The sequence below is a fragment of the Stomoxys calcitrans genome, chromosome 1, assembly GCF_963082655.1.
Source record: "Stomoxys calcitrans chromosome 1, idStoCalc2.1, whole genome shotgun sequence".
Classification (NCBI taxonomy): Eukaryota; Metazoa; Arthropoda; class Insecta; order Diptera; family Muscidae; genus Stomoxys; species Stomoxys calcitrans.
Genome location: NC_081552.1, coordinates 179,771,242 through 179,794,462, shown reverse-complemented (window position 1 = coordinate 179,794,462; position 23,221 = coordinate 179,771,242). Strand labels below are relative to the sequence as shown.

Genomic DNA, 23,221 nt, shown 5'->3' with positions numbered 1-23,221 from the left:
CACCATAGTAGTGAGAATCGGGCTACATGTATATGGCAGCTATATCTAAATCTGGACCGATTTCTATGAAATTCGCCAGTTAAGTTGAAAGTCATAAAAAGAGTCCTGCCAAATTTTGAGAGAATCGGTTAACAAATGAGCTTTTTATTGCATTATTACTGCAAATCGGATGAACATATATATAGGAGTTATATCTAAATCTGAACCAATTTCGAGCAAACCTCTCAGTTATTGTGGCAGTCGTCAAGGAAAGCGCTTTACAAAAGTTTTGGGAAGATTGGTCAATAAATGCGCTTGCAATAGCTCTAGGAGTGAAAATCCTTCCTGCCAAATTTCGAGAGAATCAGTTAAGAAATGACCATTTTATTGCATTAGTACTGCAAATCGGACGAGCTATATCCAAATGTGAACCAATTTTTTCCAATTTTAATAATCTTCGTCTCTAGGCCCAAAAACATGCCTGTACCAAATTTGAAGACGATCGGATGAAAATTGCGACCTGTTGTTTGTGCAAAATTTAACAAGGACAGACAGAAGGACATAGCTAAATCGAATCAAAAAGTGATTCTGAGTCAATCGGTATATTTATCAATGGGTCTATCTCTCTTCCTTTTGGGTGTAACAAACAAATGCACTAAGTTATAATACCCTGTACCGCAGTAGTGGTGTAGGGTATAATGATATAAAATTTGTCAGACCGAACTTTGGATACGCACGACCTCGAGTATATTCTAACAACATTTCGACAAAATCCGGTGAAATATGCACCACTTATTAACTCATATCAGATAAATCGATGTATGATCTGTTCTAGACCAAGCTCGCATCAATTCACTGTTACAATCGGGTAATAAATGGGTCTTATATGTGTTCAGGACAGTTAATCAGTAGATCGCAGATTTATGGCAGCTATATCCACATATGTTCTTATCTGCGCAATATTAGGGGAAGGGTTTGCATTAGCTCACTGTATAAAATTTTTGCAAAATCGGGTAACATAAAGGCCAGTTATGGGTGAAAGACCTTCTACCGGTAGTTCAGCCTATGTGGTGCAAAACCCCAAAAATGGCCGATCTAAACCATATTTGCATGGATGTCAAAGAGTAAAACACAGCTCACTGTGTCAAAATTCAGAGAAATCGAACAATACATTCGATTTTTTTGGGCCTTAAGCCTTTAATATGGGGATCAATCCATATGAGAAATTAAGATACAATCCGGTCTAGGCCATACCCCACGCGCACATTGGGGATATTAACACCACTCACCCAAACTTAAGCTCAATATCTAAATTTTTGAAGGCTGTAGCTTGATTACAACAGATGGACGTATGGTCTTAGCATTTTTAGGACGATCAAGAAATGGATATTTTGAAGTGTTGTAGACAGATCGACTAAAGTTAATATACCCACTAACCTATGGCTTTGGATATAAAAATGTAATTTCGCTAAAAATCTACCAAAATCGAAATGGCCCATCCATCCGTAGAAAAAGCCCAAAACGCCAACGCTTGTTTTTATTATGTTTGAGTGCTGGAGAGTATGAGAGTTCATTACAAATTTAATTTCAGCCAAACATTTAGTATTCTAGATGTCAACTAAGGGGATTGAGAACAACTGTGTATGAAACAATGGAGCTATGTCTGTCCATAAATCTTTCTACACTGAAAAAAAGTTGGCCCAAAATTTAAGATTCGTGGGATTTTAGCAATGAAACCCAAACTTCAAAATAAAGTTGCTATCTTTAAATTTGATTTCCTATTTACTAAATGACTTGACCATCCGCTTCAAATTTTGTTTGCTGATTATTTTACTTCATAGAAGACTGTCCAATTATTATTTTTGGAAAAATGTTTTTAAAATAAAATATTTAAAGACGCTCCTATTTGTAAAGCTATGTTGCGCCTTTAACTACGGTTCACTGTTGACTTGTCCCAAGTTCAATTTTCTAACTCTCAACCATATTTTGATCTTCATTTTGAATTTTTGTCTTAAATAATAAGACGCAATGTTAAGGATTTATTGTAGAGCTGGCAAGCTATCGATAATCGCTCCATTCGATATTTAATAGTAAATGTCGATAGTATCGATACTATCGTTATATATCACACGAAAATGAGAAGTAAAAATCAGAAGATCGATTTATAGAGAAGGAATATCAATGCACACACCGAATAAAACCAAATTTAATAAAGTCAGTTAAAAGTCATGAAAAAAAAAATCACTTAACACAATTTTAGCCCAGTCGGGCGAAAATTGCGACCTCTATAGGAAATTTTTGAAATTATTTGATGAATGTGACGAAAGTTATGAAAGTACTTTACTTTCCAAGAAGCCAAATCGAAGAATCCATCGGTTTATATGGGAGTAATATCTAAATATCAATCGATATGAACAATTTCTCATTAAAAGTATCTGTCCGAAATTTCTAACAAATAGCTTAAGTTGTTCAAACGCTAACGTAATTTCGAAAGACCGACGGTCAAATGGATGACATTTTTTATATCCACCACCGAAGGATGGGGGTACATTCATTTTGTCATTCCGTTTGCAAAACATCGAAATATCCATTTAAGACCCTATAAGGAATATATATTCTTGATCTTCGTAAAAATCTAAGACGATCTAGCCATGTCCGTCCGTCCGTCCATATAGACTAAATTGCCAACTTGATGTGTGAGGCCTATTAAAGTCACATTTGGTATCCGATTTCGCTTTTGGCTCAATTTGTTGCGTTAGGCTCTTTGTCATTCGTACCGAGTATAGTCAAAATTGGACTTTATTTGGATATAGATACCATATAGATCGAAATCCCGATTTAAAGTCTTGGGCCCATAAAAGCCGCATTAGTTATTCGATTTCGCTGAAATTCGACACAGTAACCTATGTTAGGATGTTCGACATCCGTGCTTTATACGGTTCACTTCGGCTTTTGATATATGTTCCATCAGGGACGTTGCCAGGGAGGGGGCCCTCGGGCACGAGGCCTAAAGAAAAAATTTAAATTAAATTTATTCTAAACAAAAATTTATTAGACTTTTTTATAGTGAAAAAATTTCTTATTTCTAATATTCTACAAAGACAACATTTTGCTGAAGCCAGGGCCGCCTTAAAATTTTTTTCGATAAGACGGGGTTTTGTGATATTCGTACGTTTAGGTACTAAAAAGTAGGAAATGGTGGTGACTTTTTAGCCTGCGCGAACTAATGGGGCTAGAATTATGATTTTGGGCTCAAATTAAAAAGCGTCTCGGAAAAATAAGATTTGGTGACAAAAATTTCCCAACATAGTATCGGAAGTAGAAAAAATGGTACGTTTAGTACCGCAATTGGTACCTTGCTTGTTAATTGAGCTAGAGCTTTGAATTTTTCAATTTAGTTACACTATGGCAATTAGAATTATGATTTTGGGCTCAAATTAAAAAGCGTCTCGGAAAAATAAGATTTGGTGACAAAAATTTCCCAAAATAGTATCGGAAGTAGAAAAAATGGTACGTTTAGTACCGCAATTGGTACCTTGCTTGTTAATTGAGCTAGAGCTTTGAATTTTTCAATTTAGTTACACTATGGCAACCTTAATTGGGATGCCAATAGAGTTTTTGGACACTTAGAAACAAAAAAGTACCAAAAAAAGGTACGAAATAGGTGAAAACTGCAAAGGGCGAACGGGTAGAACTAGAACTTCGAAATTTTGCTTATATGATTGTTGTTGCGAAATAAAGGGGGTAGATAGAAAAAATAAGAAAAATTGTATTAGAACGGAAGAAATGTACGTTTAGTACCGTATTTGGTACCATTTCATACTTTCTATACGGTTTGAACTAGAGCTCTGATATTTAACATGTAGATTCTACTAAGAAATATGTGTAGGCAGACTAAGTGATTTTTTAACAGATCATACATTTTGGTACCAAAAAGTACGAAATAGCTTATTTACTTTTACAGTGAACGGAGAGGGGTAAAATAAAAAAAAATCCTAAAAATGATCGATCTCTTGACAAATGTAGGATAAGTTGTACCAATTATGAAATGTTACAATCGTACCAGGAGTGGAATAAAAAGTACTTAAGCGCTGTTATTGGTACTATTTAGTACGTTCTTTATAGATTGAGCTACAGATCTGAAATTTGGGATCCAGGCACATCTAGGCAGTTTGTACCGGATGACTAGAAGATTTTGTTGATATTTGCACATTTTGGTACTAGAACGTACAATATGGCACCTTCTTTACGGATTGAACTAAAGATCTCAAAATTGCGATACAGTTACACCTTGACAGTAATTATCGGGCGACTAGTTTTTTTAATCCGTACATTTATTTAGGCACTAAATCTTTAAAAATGTAATTTCTTTACGGATAAGGCTAAAGCTATTAAAATTGCGATACAGTCACACCTTGATATTGGGTGTACCATCGGGGGCACCGAAGCGACATTTTTTCACTTATTTGAAAACTTTTAAACATTTAGCGAAGAAAGCTCGATTTAATGATTTTGGCATAGAATAGAACATTATTTATGGAAACCATCAAATGCAAAAAGACATTAAAACGAATTCCAGAAATCACACTTCTAAGAATTTTGAGAAATTTTTTCGTTTGATTTTTGGGATATAAAAAATTGCCGACTTTTGACAAGCCCATTTTCCCCCAAAACATGACGGGAAAAATAATGCGAACCTGGCCACATTCCTTGCCGTTGTTTAGCGTTCGAAGCCATTAATATAACTTCCAAAAGATATTTGCACTGTGTTGGCAATCAGTGTAAAATTCAGCTCTGACTTTATGACCAAATGTCACCGCCGATTTGACAGTTCCAACACCCAAAAGCTACCACAACTTAAAAAAAAATTGAGGTATCTTTATCAATTTCACAGTAACTAGAATTTTGGCAATTTTCCATTTTAAGAAAATATAGGGAGCCCCACCGCCCCCACAAAATAAATGCCTAGCTACGTTCCAGTTGGGAGCTATATCTAAATCCGAACCGATTTCTATGAAATTCACCAATAATGTCGAGACTTATAAATCAATTACTCGTGGAGAATCGGTTTTCAAATAACATGTAATTGCAACTTTAGTCCAAATCGGACGAACATATATATGGGAGCTGCATCCAAATCTGAAACGATTTTTTCCAATTTCAATAGGCATCGTCTCTAGGCCCAAAAAATGTTTGTGCCAAATTTGTAGACGATCGGATGAAAATTGCAACGTGTACTTTGTACACAAATTAACATGGACAGACGGACAGACAAACAGGCAGATGGACATAGCTAAATCGAATCAGAAAGTGATTCTCAGTCGATCGGTATGCTTATCAATGGGGCAATCTCTCTTACTTCTGGGTGTTACAAACAAATTCACTATAATACCCTGTACCAAAGTAGTGGTGTAGGGTATAATTAGGCTGTTCAGTTATTTTGTCAAACATTTTGGCGACCTGGCAAGTATTTTGATGACGATTTTTTGTTGTTCTTAAATATTGTAAAAACTTATAGTTTCCACTTATTTTAATTTGTCTCAAATTGGCTAATTAATTAATTTCATCAAAATTTTGTCCCGATTTCGACAATTGGTTTTAAATGCCATAAACCAGTAAGGAAGGGTAACAGTCGGGCGGTGCCGACTGTATAATACCCTACACCTACCCTATAAGTACAATGTGGGAGCTATATCCAATTCTGAACCATTTTTGATGGACCTCGGTGAGCAAAAATATGTACAAACTGTAATAAGTACGGTTGACAAATGACAACATTATTGCAAACGACCCAAAATCTGACGAACATATATATGGGAGCTATAGCTAATACTGAATAGATTTCCATGAAATTAACCCGTAATGGCGAGAGGCATTACATTGTTCCTGCAAAATTTCGAGAGAATCGGGTAACTAATGACAATTTTATTGCATTATTACTGCAAATCGGACGAACACATATATGGGAGCTATATCCAAATCTGAACCGATTTTTATGAAATTTACCTGTAATGTTGGGAGTCATAAGAAAATCGTTCCTGCCAAAATTTCGAGAAAATCGGTTTACAAATGACCATATTATTGCAGTATTACTGCATATCGGACGAACATATATATGGGAGCTACATCCAAATCTGAACCGATTTTTTTCCAATTGCAATAGGCGTCGTCTCTATACTGAAAAACACGCCCATACCAAATTTCGAGAAAATCGGTTAACAAATGTCCATTTTATTGCAGTATTACTGCAAATCGGGAGAACATATATATGGGAGCTATATCCATATCTGAACCGATTTTTTCCAAGTTCAATAGGCTTCGTCTCTAGGCCGAAAGACACGCCCATACCAAATTTGAAGACGATCGGATGAAAATTGCGACCTGTAGTTTGTACACAAATTAACATGGACAGACGGACAGACAGACGGACATAGCTAAATCGAATCAGAAAGTGATTCTAAGTTGATCGGTATACTTATCAATGGGTCCATCTCTCTTCCTTTTGTGTGTTAAAAACTAATTCATAAAGTTATAATACCGTGTACCACAGTAGTGGTGTAGGGTATAAATATTACGCACACAAACTGAAAACATTAACCAAATATTATTTTTAGGTGCATTTCAAGAAAATAAATTTTTATCAATTTTTATAAAAAAAAACACTTACTTTCTGCTCAAATGACGTGCTCAAATTCTTCTTCGAACTTCAATAATTATAATATTGAAACAAGTAAAAGCGTGCAAAGTTAATATTTAGTTGACATTTGCCACAGGGATAGCTTATTTATTATTTGGAAACATGGTATTTTTATACCCACCACCGAAGGATGGGGGTATATTCATTTTGTTATTCCGTTTGCAACACACCGAAATATCCATTTCCGACCCTATAAAGTAGATATATTCTTGATCAGCGTAAAAATCTAAGACGATCTAGCCTTGTCCGTCCGTATGTCCGTCTGTCTGTTAGAATCACGTCTTACGTCGTAAAGTCTTTAAAATTTGCGATATTGAGCTGAAACTTTGCACAGATTATTTTTTGTCCATAAGCAGGATAAGTTCGAAGATGGGCTATATCGGACTATATCTTGATATAGCCCCCCTATAGACCGATCCGCCGATTTAGGGTCTTAGGCCCATAAAAGCCACAATTATTATCCGATTTTGCCGAAATTTGGAACAAGAAAACGACGATTTTAAATAAAAGCAAAATATTCTTTTAAAGACTTGTCTCATTAAACTATCCTCAAACTGGGATAGATTTACACGTACGAATACTTGTAGTTATATAAGACCACTCATCTGCCTTTCCATCTCCCTCACCTCCGCATACAATTTGCCATATACACATTTGTATTCTTATTCAAATTTATGTTAAAACGTCTTTTGTTGGCCACCATACATTTATAAAAGCATTCCTCCTCACACAGCCATTTCTCTTAGTAAAGCCTGCCATATGCTTGCAGTGAATGGAAATGCAATATCTAAGTACGTTAGTGTGTGTGTGTGTTTTGTTCATTAGCGCACACAGGCAGCCCTCCATACAAAAGTAATTATACATAAAATCAGTTTAAAACGCAGACATTTTACAAAACATGGTCACAAAAGGATATTCAGGCTAACACATTCAAGTGGCCAAAAGTTTGGGGCGCACACACAAGAAGAGTGAACCCCTTTCCACTCAGAACCAGGCTGGCAGGCAGGGAAGCACTTTGTAGAAGTAGTTGTAACAGATAACAATAACAACAAGAACGTTAGCATTTATAATAATGGTCTATTATGGTCGAAGGCATAAAGACGTTTTGTATTCTTGTTCAATGTCTACATAGTTTGGTGTAAGGTCGGTTGGTCGGTCGGTTGGCTGGTTGGTTGGTTAGTTGTTTGGTCGCCCTGCTATTCTCCCGGTTTCTTTTGTTACCTACATGTAATAGCCTAAATTAAGCAACATTTCCTTTATGCATAAATAATTCAAAGATTAGGCACAGCAAGGCTAACGCCCTCATACATCAACTGATTCTAATAACAGCTAGTGGGCCAATTATTTGAAATTTAAACCGATGCACTTTAAGGAAATTTAAGTTGGTGCTCTTAAATATAGCAACAAAGCAAATTCCTTCAGTTTTACTCTGCATTAACCCTTTGATGCCATACACTTTGGGGCTTACTATTTGCTCTCCGCATGTCTTGGCAGAATAAAGTTCAACAAACCACCAATCATTAGCGCAGATTTCCAGGAATTTTCTATCACTAAAAACTAAAAGCAAGTCATAAAGAAAAAAAAAAAAAACTTAACCATCTCCACTAAAAGCGGTTTTAGATCAAAAAGCTATTAGTGTGAACACTTTGCACAAATTATTGGAAACGAAACTATTCAACTGAAATAGCCACACTCTGGGCAAATATTTATGAAGCGAATCATAAGAAAACATTTGGTTTTTAGCTTTTGTCGGTGGTATTGAACATTTTACTTTCTGCGATATCTATCTGCATGTGTTTTTGTAGGAGTAGAGACAAAACTATGAAAAATAAAAAAAAAATAAAGTTGAAATAAACGTAGGTATATTGGTAATATGAATTTGTAAAGGAATTATCTTAATAACATTTTAATAATGTTTTTATAAAATAAACAATGTTGTATAAAGCTCGACAATATCCTTTTCAAAATCATTAATTTATTCTAAAGAAAATTGCGATCAAAATGTTCAAGAATTTATATGGAGACATGGGAGCCAAAACAAGGCATATACTGAAATGGACCATACTTGGCATAGATACTGATCATAACTGATGACGTCATTACAATTTTGGCACGCATAGCAAAAAGTGTGCTGATAACAGCAGAGGTTAGCATGGCCGTCTATGACGCTGAACGCATGGGTTCGAATCCTGGCGAGAATATCGGAAAAAATTTTCAGCGGTGGTTATCCCCTCCTAAGGCTGACAACATATGTTAGGTACTGTAGCAGCCGTGTAAAAACTTCTCAACAAAGAGGTGTCACTCAGCGCCACGACGTTCGGACTCGGCTATAGAAAGGAGACGCATTATCATTGAGCTTAAACTTAAATCGGACAGCACTCATTGTTCCTTAATGGAATTTTCATGGGCAAATTTACATTTGATAAGAGCAAACACTGTCGACTTACTATTAGTTGCGAATTTTGCTGGTAGTTCTTCATTAATTCTGCAGTTATGGGAAAATGTTAACAATTTTAGAACAGCACGCGAACTGCTGAAAAGTCTGTGTGTTAACTGAAAATGTCTGGTGAAGAAACTAGAAAACAAGTAAAAACGCACAAAGTTCGATCGGGCTGAACTTGGGATACCCAACAGCAATTATACTCTCTACCAGAGGATGGAGGTATACTAATTTCGTCATTCCGTTTTTAACACCTCGAAATATGCATCTGGGGTCCATAATGTATATAAATTCTTGATGGTCATGACATTTTAAGTCCATCTAGCCATATCCGTCCGTCTGTTGAAAGCACGCAAGCTTTCGAAGGAGTTAAGCTATGCACTTGAAATTTTGCACAAATACTTCTGCACCATGTTTTGATATAGCTGCCATATAAACCGATCTTGGGTCTTGACTTCTTGAGCTTTTATAGGGTGCAATTCTTATTCAATATGGTTAAACTTTTGCATATGTCGTTTTTGTATGACTTCCCACAACTGTTTTCAGTGTGGTCTAAATCGGTATATACACTGATATAGCTGCCGGTTGATAACCTGATATCGGTTTATATGGGAGCTATATAAACCGATCTACCAATTTGACTTCTTGAGCCCTCACAAACCGCAACTTTTGCCCGATTTGGCGGAAATTCTGTATGTAGTGTTCTGTTATGACTTCCAACGACTAAGTCTAATATGAACCAATGCGGTATTGCCAACAATTTTTGTTAGAGTCTATCATATCATATGGAATTACCTAAAAAAATTGTATTTGTTTTAGTGAACCTGCTGATGATACTATTATCTGGCATTGCCATTATTGCGATGATTAAAACAAACTGAGAAAAAAAGATCATTTAATGAAATTTTGTTCTAAGCGATCAAGCAACCAGAATCAACTTTTGGCAAGAGCGCAAGGCAGAAAATTCGAAGCAAACTATTCATCCGCCCGTTGCCTATATGCCTGTCTGTTTGTCTGTAAGGTTACCTCTCTATGAATATAGTTAGGCCAGAAAATTCATATGATTTTTATAGCCAACTTCACATAAAAGTCTTAACACCAACAACCATCATAGACAGACTCAGTGGGCCCGTCCCGCGCAACTGAAGCAAAAATGCTGCTAACTAAACTCAAAAAACACACACACATGCACAACGTTATGGAAAAACTCTTCGAAGCTGTCACTTTACGGTTATTAATTTTATGATTTATGTTTCGAAGCACGAAATCGCGCGCAAAAACATTTTCTGAATGCTTTGGCTGTTGTGTCTATAGGAACGTTCGTATTTAGGGTGTCTTTGTTTTTAGGCAATAATAATAAAAACGGGGCCACAAGGTGAGGTGGCCAGAGCTGGTCATAAATTGCATAGATCATGTTGAGTGAAAGGAAAAGGTGATACATAAACATGTGTTGACAAAATGTGAATAAAAAGAATTCCAAACAGTGGCTTTGCTCTATATGTATGTACGTATATGGGGCTTACATAATGTCACTATTGTTATTCATTCCAGTAGAACTTATGGTACGTTTGATGCTTGGAAAAATGCAGAAAAAGTTGAAAATATTGGAAATTGTTTTTAACTTTGGCAGACATGTACCAGACATGAACCAACTTAGGGGCGTGGTATGGAAAGCAATTAAGGATTTTATAAGTATCACGGAATTCCTCACTTAGACTTTCTCTTTCGAGGTTATTTTTACACCCTCCTACTAATTTCGTCATTCTGTTTGTAACTCCTCGAAAATTTCGTCTAAGACCCCATAAAGTGTATATATTCTTGATCGTTATGACATTTTATGTCGATCTAGCCATGTGCGTCCGTCCGTCTGTCTGTCGAAAGCACACTAACTTTCGAAGGAGTAAAGCTAGCCGCTTGAAATTTTGCACAAATACTTCTTGTTAGTGTAGGTCGGTTGGGATTGTAAATAGGCCATATCGGTTCATGTTTTGATATGGATGCCATATAACCCGATCTGGGATCTTGACTTCTTGAGCCACTAGAGCACGCAATTCTCATTCAATTTGGCTGAAATTTTGCATGAGGTGTCTTGTTATAACTTCCAACAACTGTGACAAATATGGTTCAAATCGGTCTATAACCTGATATAGCTGCCATATGAACCGATCTGGGATCTTGACTTCTTGAGCTTCAAGAAGGCCTAATTATTTTCCGATTTGGCTGAAATTGTGTACAACGGCTTCTTTCTGAATCGGTCTTTAGCCTGATACAGATTCCCTATAAACCGATCTCCCTGTTTTACTTCTTGAGCCCCTAAAAGGCCCAATTCTTATTCGATTTGGCTGAAATTTTACACATATACTTCCACTGTGGTCTCCAAAATTCAATTAGCAAAGCAATTATTTTCTTTTATCCTTGGTTTATCTAAAAAGAGATACCGGGAATGAACTCGACAAATGCGATTCATGGTGGAGGGTATATAAGATTCAGCCCGGCCGAACTTAGCATGCTTTTACTTGTTAGTATTTAGAGCGCACAACAAGCCGTAAATGTAGGAAAACGTGTCGGCTGTTTTGTTTTGCCGTATGAAAAAACATGCAAATGATTACGGAATGTCTGTCCACCGTAACCGGAAAGTAGAATCCAGTAAAAACAAAATTGTACGTTGCGTTTTCGTGTCAGCTGAAAAAATTTGAAATTTCAACAAATTTCAAAACCAAAAATGTTTATTTACAAAATAAATGATTTCTATGAGTAATTTCTTACAGTTTATGGTGAATGGTTTAAGTTTAGGTTGAATGGATTGCCCACTATGAAAAGGTGAATTCGTTCGGTATCACAATGGACCAGTCTGGTCCATTGTGATACCTTAGTAAAAAAAAAGTGTGGGCAAAGAGGGAAAAGTGAAAAATATGTATGTCAAACAAGTAAAAGCGTGCTAAGTTCGGCCGGGCCGAATCTTATATACCCTCCACCATGGATCGCATTTGTCGAGTTCTTTTCCCGGCATCTCTTCTTAGGCAAAAAAAAAAGGATATAAGAAAAGATTTGCTCTGCTATTAGAGCGATATTAAGATATGGTCCGGTTTGGACCACAATTAAATTATATGTTGGAGACCTGTGTAAAATGTCAGCCAATTTGAATAAGAATTGCGCTCTTTGTGGGCTCAAGAAGTAAAATAGAGAGATCGATTTATATGGGAGCTGTATCGGGCTATAGACCGATTCAGACCATAATAAACACGTATGTTAATGGTCATGATAATTGCGACCTCTATAGGCTCAAGAAGTCAAGATCCCAGATCGGTTTTTATGGCAGCCATATCAGGTTATGGACCGATTTGAACCATACCTGGCACAGTGTTTGGATATAATAACGAAACACGTCGTGCAAAATTTCATTCTAATCCGATAAGAATTGCGCACTCTAGAGGCTCAAGAAGTCAAGAACCCAGATCGGTTTATATGACAGCTATATCAGGTTATGATCCGATTTGAACCATATTTGGCACAAATGTTGGATATCATAACAAAATACTACGTGCCAAAATTCTTTCAAATTGGATAAGAATTGCACCCTCTAGAGGCTCAATAAGTCAAGACCCAAGATCGGTTTATATGACAGCTATATAAGGTTATAGACCGATTTGAACCATACTTGACACAGTTGTTGGATATCATAACAAAACACGTCGTGCAAAATTTCATTCCAATCGGATAAGAATTGCGCACTCTAGAGGCTCAAGAAGTCAAGACCCAAGATCGGTTTATATAGCAGCTATATCAGGTTATGAACCGATTTGAACCATACTTGGCACAGTTGTTGGATATCATAGCAAAACACGTCGTGCAAAATTTCATTCCAATCGGATAAGAATTGCGCACTCTAGAGGCTCAAGAAGTCAAGACCCAAGATCGGTTTACATGGCAGCTATATCAAAACATGGACCGATATGGCCCATTTACAATACCAACCGACCTACACTAATAAGAAGTATTTGTGCAAAATTTCAAGCGGCTAGCTTTACTCCTTCGGAAGTTAGCGTGCTTTCGACAGACAGACGGACGGACGGACGGACAGACGGACGGACATGGCTAGATCGACATAAAATTTCACGACGATCAAGATTATATATACTTTATGGGGTCTAAGACGAATATTTCGAGTAGTTACAATCAGAATGACGAAATTAGTATACCCCCCATCTTATGGTGGAGGGTATAAAAAGAAGAAATCAAGATCTTGAGTTCGTGGACATAAATCCTGTCCACAAATCCTGTTTTTCGCAGACTGAAGACTCTTTCCAGAATTACTTTTGCGACTATAGTTATGTCGCAGACTTACTTTACTTACTTTAATTGGCTATGACAGAACATTTGTTTCACTAGCCGAACGCGCCTCAATCTTCTCTGCTCATTCTAAAATCTCTGAAACCAAGTTTTGAGGTGTCTCCCACCACTTGATCTTTCGTGCTTTTGGTCTTTCCGGTTAGGCAAATAGCATGTGTTCTCTTGTGTTCTGACAGCTGCATCTCGCATAATCTTCTCCAACAGGATATTAAAGAGATCACACGATAGGTTGTCTCCTTGTCTGAAACCTCGTTTGGTATTTAATGGTACCGAGAGATTCGTTGCTATTTTTACTGAGGAACGCGTATCAGCTAGTGTCATCCTGCAGTGTCTTATGTATTTTGGCAGGGATACCAAACTGAGACATAGCTTGAAATACTTTTGTACGTATAGGTGTATCGAAAGCGGCTTTGTAGTCAACAAAGAGATGGTAGGTGCTAATTTTTCCTTTTCGGGTCTTTTCCAGGATTTGGCGCAGTGTGGTCTATGGTGGATTTACCAGGTCTAAAGCCGCATTGATAGGCACCAATTATCTCATTGACTTTAGGTTTTAATTTTTCACACAGAACGCTCGAGAGTATCTTGTATGCGATGGGGAGGAGACTTATTCCTCTGTAGTTGGCACACTCCGTCTTGTCTCCTTTCTTGTGTACGTGACATATTATGCTGAGGCTCCAATCATCGGGTATGTGTTCTTCTAGCCAGATTGCGCAGATAATCTTATGCATATGCTTTATCTGCGTGTCGCCTCTTAAATAGCTGAGCGGGTAACCCATCGGCTTCTGCTGTATCCTCTTTGCCGCCAACGTCGGACACTAGCAGTTGGGTAAAATGTTATTTTCATATCCCCAGCATCTGTGTCAGTAACCAGATTTCCTTCTTTGTCTCTGCAGAAGGATGTGCCTGCACCTAAGCCATCGGTTTGATGTTTAATTCTTTCGTAGAATTTCCGGACTTCATTCTGACTTCTGTACACCTCAATTCGCCCACCCTCACGTCTTTCCATTTCCTTTTAATTTTTGCGGAATTGACGTTTCTTTTCGCTTCTTTTCTCCCGATATGGCACAGACTATTGCACCTGCGCGGCAGGCTCACCGACAAACCAATGTTGTGTGCCCCGTAGTAAACCCCCAACCCATTCCCTGATTCCATCTTGCAGCCATCTGCGAAGATCGTCCGAAGACGGTAGTCTAAAAATTGCCACTTATATCTGCGACTTTTCCATGTCGCTGTTCGTCGACAGAAATTTGCCTCGAGAGCTTACCCTTTAGAATACCTTGCATTTCTCATAGGTAAACAAAATTCCTAAACTTTTCCATAAAATTGTATTGTTGAAACTCATAAACTTCCCCATTTCATACACGTTAAAGCAAGAATATGTTCTTGATGTAGACCTTCATGAGTCCATACCTTTAGTTGCGTGATGGATTAAAGAAATGGCTTAATATACATATTACCTCGTGTATATGTCAGTAGGCGTTTAAGCCGGCTTTCTAATTATTGAGGCTTAAATTATTTCACCCAATTTTTAAATGATGTAAAAATTATGTGATAGAAATAAATCAAGAAGCAGAGAGTGTCATGTTTGGTTGCTATTACAAATTTCTTTCACTGAGGCTTGTAATTGAATTAACAACAGAGTAGAGGAAGTTGGAAATGTCTTCAGTCTTGCTCTCCTTCTTTGTCTGTAAATCATCTCAACCAGATATGAAGGTTGAAGAGTTGAAATTATTTTCATTCATTTTCTTTACTAATCATGCCAATTTAGTACATATAGGAAATTGAGAATTTAATAAAAGAAAATTTTCATTCCAAAAGTCTAGAAGCTCTTCAGAAGTTATTCATAAGAAGCTTTCGTTCTTTCAACTTCATGCTAAATTTGTTGTTTATTTATTTTGATTAAAAAGGAAGGCCTATGCCTGGCAAGCCACAAAACTCAATTTGAAAGGCTTAGCATGAAAACCTACAAAGACAAAACAAAAACCAAAACCAAAAACTGAGCCTTGCCATGGCAGCTTTGATCAAATGAAAGAGCCAAAAGAACAATAACACCACACAGAAGTCCCAAAGTGGCAGCATGATTATGAATAACACACATATTCTCACATTGGACATTGTTGTTGGCTTCAGTCTGTGATGAGAACAAAACAAAAACAAAACCAAGCTAAACAAAAGTTCCCAATTTTGTTGGGTTTTTTCTTAGGAGGGAATGCAACTCATTGAAGTTGGTAGTTAATATTGGCCCTGCTGCTGTTGGTGGTGATGTTGCTACTACCACAACTACTGCTGCCAAATCAAGGGATATGATTATGTCAATGCACAGTGTTTAAAAGTTGAAAGAATACAAGTATAAATGCATTAAGTTTCGCTCTGCGGCATGTATTGTCCTTTTTTTAGAGACTTGCGTCTACATGTGTGCTCGATGAGATAAAAGCCAGATTAAATAAAAAAATTATGTAGTTATACCAAAATCCAAAATCATATTTCAGAGTTGCTATTTTTATACCCTCCACCATAAGATGGGGGGTATACTAATTTCGTCATTCTGATTGTAACTACTCGAAATATTCGTCTTAGACCCCATAAAGTATATATATTCTTGATCGTCGTGAAATTTTATGTCGATCTAGCCATGTCCGTCCGTCTGTCTGTCGAAAGCACGCTAACTTCCGAAGGAGTAAAGCTAGCCGCTTGAAATTTTGCACAAATACTTCTTATTAGTGTAGGTCGGTTGGTATTGTAAATGGGCCATATCGGTCCATGTTTTGATATAGCTGCCATATAAACCGATCTTGGGTCTTGACTTCTTGAGCCTCTAGAGTGCGCAATTCTTATCCGATTGGAATGAAATTTTGCACGACGTGTTTTGTTATGATATCCAATAACTGTGTCAAGTATGGTTCTAAAGGGCGCATTTCTTATCCAATTTGAATGAATTTTGGCACGTAGTATTTTGTTATGATATCCAACAACTGTGCCAAATATGGTTCAAATCGGTTCATAACCTGATATAGCTGTCATATAAACCGATCTGGGGTCTTGACTTCTTGAGCCTCTAGAGTGCGCAATTCTTATCCGATTGGAATGAAATTTTGCACGACGTGTTTCGTTATTATATTCAACAACTGTTCCAAGTATGGTTCAAATCGGTCTATAACCTGATATAGCTGCCATATAAACCGATCTGGGATCTTGAATTCTTGAGCCTCCAGAGGTCGCAGTTATTATCCGATTTGCCTGAAATTTTGTACGACGGATTCTCTCATGACCATTAACATACGTGTTTATTATGGTCTGAATCGGTCTATAGCCCGATACAGCTCCCATATAAATCGATCTCTCTATTTTACTTCTTAAGCCTACAAAGAGCGCAATTCTTATTCGAATTGGCTGACATTTTCGCAGGTCTCCAACATAAATATAATTTAATTGTGGTCCAAACCGGACCATATCCTAATATCGCTCTAATAGCAGAGCAAATCTTTTCTTATATCCTTTTTTTTTTGCCTAAGAAGAGATGCCGGGAAAAGAACTCGACAAATGCGATACATGGTGGAGGGTATATAAGATTCGGCCCGGCCGAACTTAGCACGCTTTTACTTGTTGATATTAAAAATGACAATTTGGTCGTGTAATAGCAGCTTAATAAAAGCGACTTAAGATCCAAAATATACAGATCGGTCAAAACGGTACCTTGGATATAGGTATCAGGGGGCCTAATCTAACTCACTGTTCGAAATTTCAGCGAAATCGGGTAAAAAATGTGACTTTGGGCTTAATACCCTGAACCGACAGATCGGTTTATATGGCTGCTACAGGGTTTTTTTTAGGGACGCTACAAAAGTAAACGGAAAGCAACGACGCCTTATTTTTTGCCGCTCTTTTGACATTTCTCTTTAGTGGGGTTTGCCACTTCATGATGAAAAGATATACGAGCCAACAAAGAGTCGTAATTATTAAAATTTACTACCGAAATTCGGTGTCAGTGGCTTCAACGTTAAGAGCGCCTCGTCCAATTTATGGTCGAGGCTCATTTCTGGCTGATGGCTTGGTCAATTAGCAAAATATGCGTTATTGGTCAGACAGCAATCCACACGTACTTCATGATTCATCATTGCACCATTTGGTGCGGTTTATGGACCGACGGTGTCATTGGGCTGCACTTCTTCCGTGATGATCAAGACCGGCACGCTACTGTTCAATGATAACAGAATATTTTTGGCCCCAACTGGATGATATGGACTTGAAGGATATGTGGTTCCAACAGGACGGCGCCACAAGCCACACAGCGAATGTTACAATCAATTTATTTGAAACCAAGTTTGTTTGTTTGTGTTATCTCCCGAATTGGTCTAGTCGTTTGGCCGCTTCGGTCGTGCGATTTGACGCCCTTAGACTATTTCCTGTGGGGCTACGTCAAATCTATGGTTTATGCCAACAAGCCAGCGACGGTCGATGAACTTCATACGAATATCGAACTTGAAATTGCAGCAGTATCGGCCGATTTATGCTTAAAACCCCTCGAAAAAGGGTTCAGCGTCTGGACTTGTGCAGGCATACACGTGGTAGCCTTGTATAATGGTATCGAACGAATCTTATTGATATCTTCAACCGTTTTTATTTTATTAAAAAAAATTTATTCAAATCGGACAAAGTGGGGCCTAGTCCAACTTACCGGTCTTCAGTTCAGGGAAATCGCATAAAAATAACTGCGGGTATTATGGGCTTAAGACCAATAATCGGCAGAACGATCTATATAGCAGCTATAAATAAATATTGTACGATCTAGAGCATATTCCGTTTCAATATCGAAGGGCCTACGGTTACTCGCTGTACCAAATTTCAGCGAGTTCGGATAATAAATGCGCCTGTTATGGGCTTAAGACCCTAAGTCGGTTCATCGGGGTATATGACACCTTTATCTGAATATGGTCTGATACGAGCCATCATTAAACCGGACATCGGGGCTTAATTACAACTTACTGTTCCAAACTTCAGGGAACTTGAAGAATTAATGCGCCTGTGATTGGCTTAAACCCTTTTACTTAGAACTGATTTTTTTTTAAATCGGCAACATGTCTTTCTGAGTAGGTTTGCAGGCCCTTGAGATTGTTGACCCAAAATTTCGATGTCAAATTCCTACTCTGTTCTCAAATACCTTGAATTGGAGCCCAATATTGTCATTGTAAAGCTCCATGTCCGTTGGTGCCTTTTGGGGTAAAACTCTCTAAAAGTTGAATCCAAATCCCACAACCCCCTTCTGATATTGAAATATGAAGTGCCCTATTTTCATCACATGATTATTTTAAAGGCAGTATGAAATAAGACCCAATGCACTAAAGTCCCTAACGAAAAATTAAATAAGACCCCAAAATCGTATAAATGAAAAAAAAACAACGATAATTGCGGCTTTATTTCGATTTATGGGGTTTATTTCATTTTAACTATTAGGGCTTAATTTCGTATGAAATAAGTCTTCAACTTTGGAAATGAAAAAAAAACCCCAAACCTTATTTTTCGGGCTTTATTTCTTTTCACAAACATTTCAACTAAAACAGCGAACAGCATATTTCGAAATATTTGCCGGACATAAACCAATCGATCATTTATTGGGGCATTATTATACCCTCCACCATAGGATGGGTGTATATTAATTTCGTCATTCTGTTTGTAACTCCTCGAAATATTCGTCTAAGACCCTATAAAGTATAGATAGTCCTGATCGTGATGACGTTTTAAATCGATCTAGCCATGTCCGTCCGTCTGTCTGTCGAAATCACTCTAACTTCCGAAGGAGTAAAGCTAGCCGCTCGAAATTTTGCACAAATACTTCTTATTAGTGTAGGTCTGCTGGTATTGTAAATAGGCCATATCGGTTCATGTTTTGATATAGCTGTCATACAACGCGGTCTTGGATCTTGACTTCTTGAGCCACTAGAGGGCGCAATTCTTATCGGATTTGGCTGAAATTTTGCATAAAGTGCTTCGTTCTGACTTCCAACAACTAGCTGCCATATAAATATAGCATGTTTTGATATAGCTGTTATATAACTCGATCTTGGATCTTGACTTCTTGTGCTACTACAGAGCGCAATTCTCATCCGATTTGGATGAAATTTTGCATGACGTATTTTGTTTTGACTTCCAACAACTGTGCCGAATATGGTTCATGTCGGCCTATAACCTGATATAGCTCCCATATAAACCATTCCGGAATCTTGACTTCCCCGAATCGGACCATAACTTGATATATCTTCAATAGCATAGCAATTGGCTGAAATTTTGCATGTAGTGTTTGCAACAACTGTGCCAAGTAGGGTCCAAATCAATTTATAACCAGATAAAGCTCTCAAATTTTAACAATGCATGGAGGTGGATTCCCAAGATTCAGCCCTGCCGAACTTTCAACGCTTTTACTTGTTTACCTTAAAACATGTGGGACCCATCACATAATAACGTAAGCAAAAATACAACAACTTTTCGCGGCTATGAGACACTTGGGTTCGGTACCCGACTTGAACCTACTAAGTGGCGTACAATTTAAAAAATGTTGGATTGAAGTTCAATTTGCTGTCCACTAAAACACACAATTATTGTATTTTGCGCCCCAGGCCATTCCGACTGGGCTAAAATAAAGGGCCCTTATCATTGAGCTAGATCTTGAAGCAGACAGCATTCATTGATATAAGAGAAATTTCCCCCAGTTTTTGGACATGAATCCATGCCAGATGAAGGCAAGTTAGTCCATTTGGCAAGTCGACTGATGACCTGTTTTGTCCAGTGAAATTGATATGTACTTCCTGTACCTAACAGTACATGATGGCTTGCCTTCTAAAAGGTTTTTGCGCTATTGTAAAACATAAGCAAGAAATAATGAGGTTTAAAGTTGGACTATATCCTGTTAAAATTGTAAAAGGATTTTGGTACCTTAATGTTTTAAGTAAATCCGTTTTGGACTCAATTTGCTTTGAAATTTTCGCTTTTTACCATGTTTTTTTCTTATCCCACTGTACCATGATAACAAGGATATGCATGCCCACTTAGTTTGCCCAGAACTGTGGCAAGAAGCAACCAACGTCAACAGCAGCAGCAGTTGCAAGCAATTTCATTTATTGTTGTTTTTTGTGCTTTTTTATTATAATGCCATACATGTCATTGTTTATAATTGTTGTATTGGGTATTGTCTTTTGATGCGTTTCGTTCGTATACTCTTTGGCTGCGTAGTTGGTCGGAGGAGTGTTTTTCTCCAACATTTTTTTTCTCTTGTTCATCTTGTGCTGCATGAATCTCGACTGCTTTTGGGATTTCTTCAGTGCAAATGCTGCAGCAGTTTGGGCCCTTGACTCTTGGAAGGGGTAGGAGGAAAAAACCTTTTGCATTAAAAATTCATAAATCAATTATGGAATGTGTGCATGAAAATATTATTAGTTTTGTTGGAGCGGTTTTTTTGTTGGCGAAGTCTTTTTTGTCGCATTTTCTTCTCTTTTTGTCATTTTCAACTTTTAGTGTTATGTGTAGGTTTGGTGCTTTAGCTGAACTTAAGACGATGTGCAAAGAAATGGGGTAAATCGAGTTAATTTTTTTTTTTTAATTTTCAATAAATTTTTTTAAAAAAATATTCCAAGTGCATGACAAAAACGTGGATAAGTTTCTTTTCGCCATTGCCATTTTAACTACTTGCTACTAATATCATTGTATGAAGATTGTGTTGTGATTTGACCTTTGTATCAGAGAATATCAGCGTAAGGAGTATCGTTATATAAGCTTCACCCTTGGAGAAAATATTGCAGAAGTGGTCCCTCGACTAAGCAGAGAAAAGCGATTGGGATAAATTTCGCCACACATTCTGCACGACTTTTCTCTCTAGATCAGAAAAGGAAGTGGAAACTGCGGTGAAGGTCGACATAATGGTCAAGCGGACCACATAGACCCCGATTGACTCGCTTATGTCAGCATGTCGTAGAGCCCAACCAAGGGTCAAACAGCGACCGCCATGGTGGACCCTGAGAAAGGGTGGTGGTTGGTCTAAGAAAAGGTTGCAGGGCAAAGTTCTCAAGGGCATCACATGACTAGTATGTCTATAAGACTGAGATAAGAAAATACTGAGAACTAGTAGGTAAAGTTAATAGTCGGGTGGTGCCGACTGTATAATACCCTACATCTCCCCTATAAGTACAAAGTAAAAGCGAAATCTGATTCTGAACCAATTTTGATCGACCTCGGTGGATGTTTTCAGATGAGTTATTAAACAATCCGTATCTAAATTCGAGCAAATATATTCAAACTGTGATAACTACTGTTTGCCAACATCTGACGAGCATGTATATAAGAACTGTATATACATCTGAACTGATTTCTATGAAACTCACCAGTAAAGTCGAGCGTCATAGGAAAATCCCTTCTGCCAAATTTCGAGAGAAGCGGTTAACAAATGAGCATTTTTTTGCAATATTTCTCAAAATCGGACGAACAAACAGTGGCGCAGATATATCCACATGCAAAAATGCAAATTTGCCTATCAACATTCCATTAACGAACTGGGGCAAACTTCTCACATACCTCCTTTTTATAGCCGAGTCCGAATGGCGTGCCGCAGAGCGACACCTCTTTGGGGAGAAATTTTTACATGGCAAAGTACCTCACAAATGTTGCCAGCATTAGAAGGCGATAACCACCGCTGAAAAATTTTCTGATGTTCCCGCCAGCCGTTCAGGCGGATATGCTAACCTTTGCGCTACGGTGGCCTCCATACCTTTTCATAAATAGCAGTTATATTTATCAATGGGTCTATTTCTCTTCTTTCTGGATGTTACAAACAAATGCACTAAGTTATAATATCCTGTACCACAGTGGTGTTGTAAATGCAAATTTGCCCATAAACATTCCATTAAGGAACAGGGATGCTGTTCGATTCAAGTTAAAGCTCAATGATAGTGGGCCTCCTTTTTATAGCCGAGTCCGAATAGCAGTGCCACATCTCTTTGTGGAGATGTTTTTACATGGATGCCATACCAAAGGGTACAGTACCTCACAAATGTCGCCAGCATTAGGAGGGAAAAACCAGGGCTGAAAATTTTCATGATATTCTCCTTAGGATTAGATCCCAGGCAGTGACCTGTCCATCATTACAGGTCACTGTCTGATCGATAAAAATGCTGAAAGACTGATGGTTGCAAGCATCGACTTCTGCAGCATCCTTACGATGACTATAGAACATCTACTGTGTGTGTGTTCCGCTCTGGCAGTCAAAAGGAGTTCCACTTTTGGTTCTCATTTCTTTGAGAATTAGTATGATTTAGCGGATGTGAACAATTGCAAGTTGTTGGACTTTTTAAAGCGATCTGGATGGTTCAACGGTAGGAACTAGAAGGCATCTTCCTTCTTCTGTCCCTGTGGTAGCACAATGGACGAAAACGTCTAAGTGGGTCTAATGGCAGACTGCCATTTAAACCTAACCTAAACTACAGCAGTTGTAGGTTAGGTTGAAAAGAATGTGCGTATGTTAATCCGCCCCGTGTCACTATGAACAAACACCTTAGCCATTAATCGTCTTGATGTGCGTTCCAAATACTAAAAAAAAGTAACCTCGAAAAAGAAAAGCAAATTCCGTGCTACTTAGCTTTGTAATTACTATATAATTGTCCTTAATTATTTTTCATGCCACACTCCTAAGTTGGTTCATGTCTGGTATTGTGTCCCCACCTAAGTGCCGGTATGACAATGAAAATGCTCCAACGTCTCATCAACTTACCGCA

General features: G+C 37.7%; 1 protein-coding gene across 1 annotated transcript in view; it reads left to right on the top strand.

Annotated features, from left to right (window-relative positions):
- LOC106092022 (homeobox protein araucan) overlaps positions 1–23,221 on the top strand; it is a 75,949-nt gene that overhangs the window by 1,430 nt on the left and 51,298 nt on the right. The gene's annotated exons all lie outside the window — the stretch shown is intronic.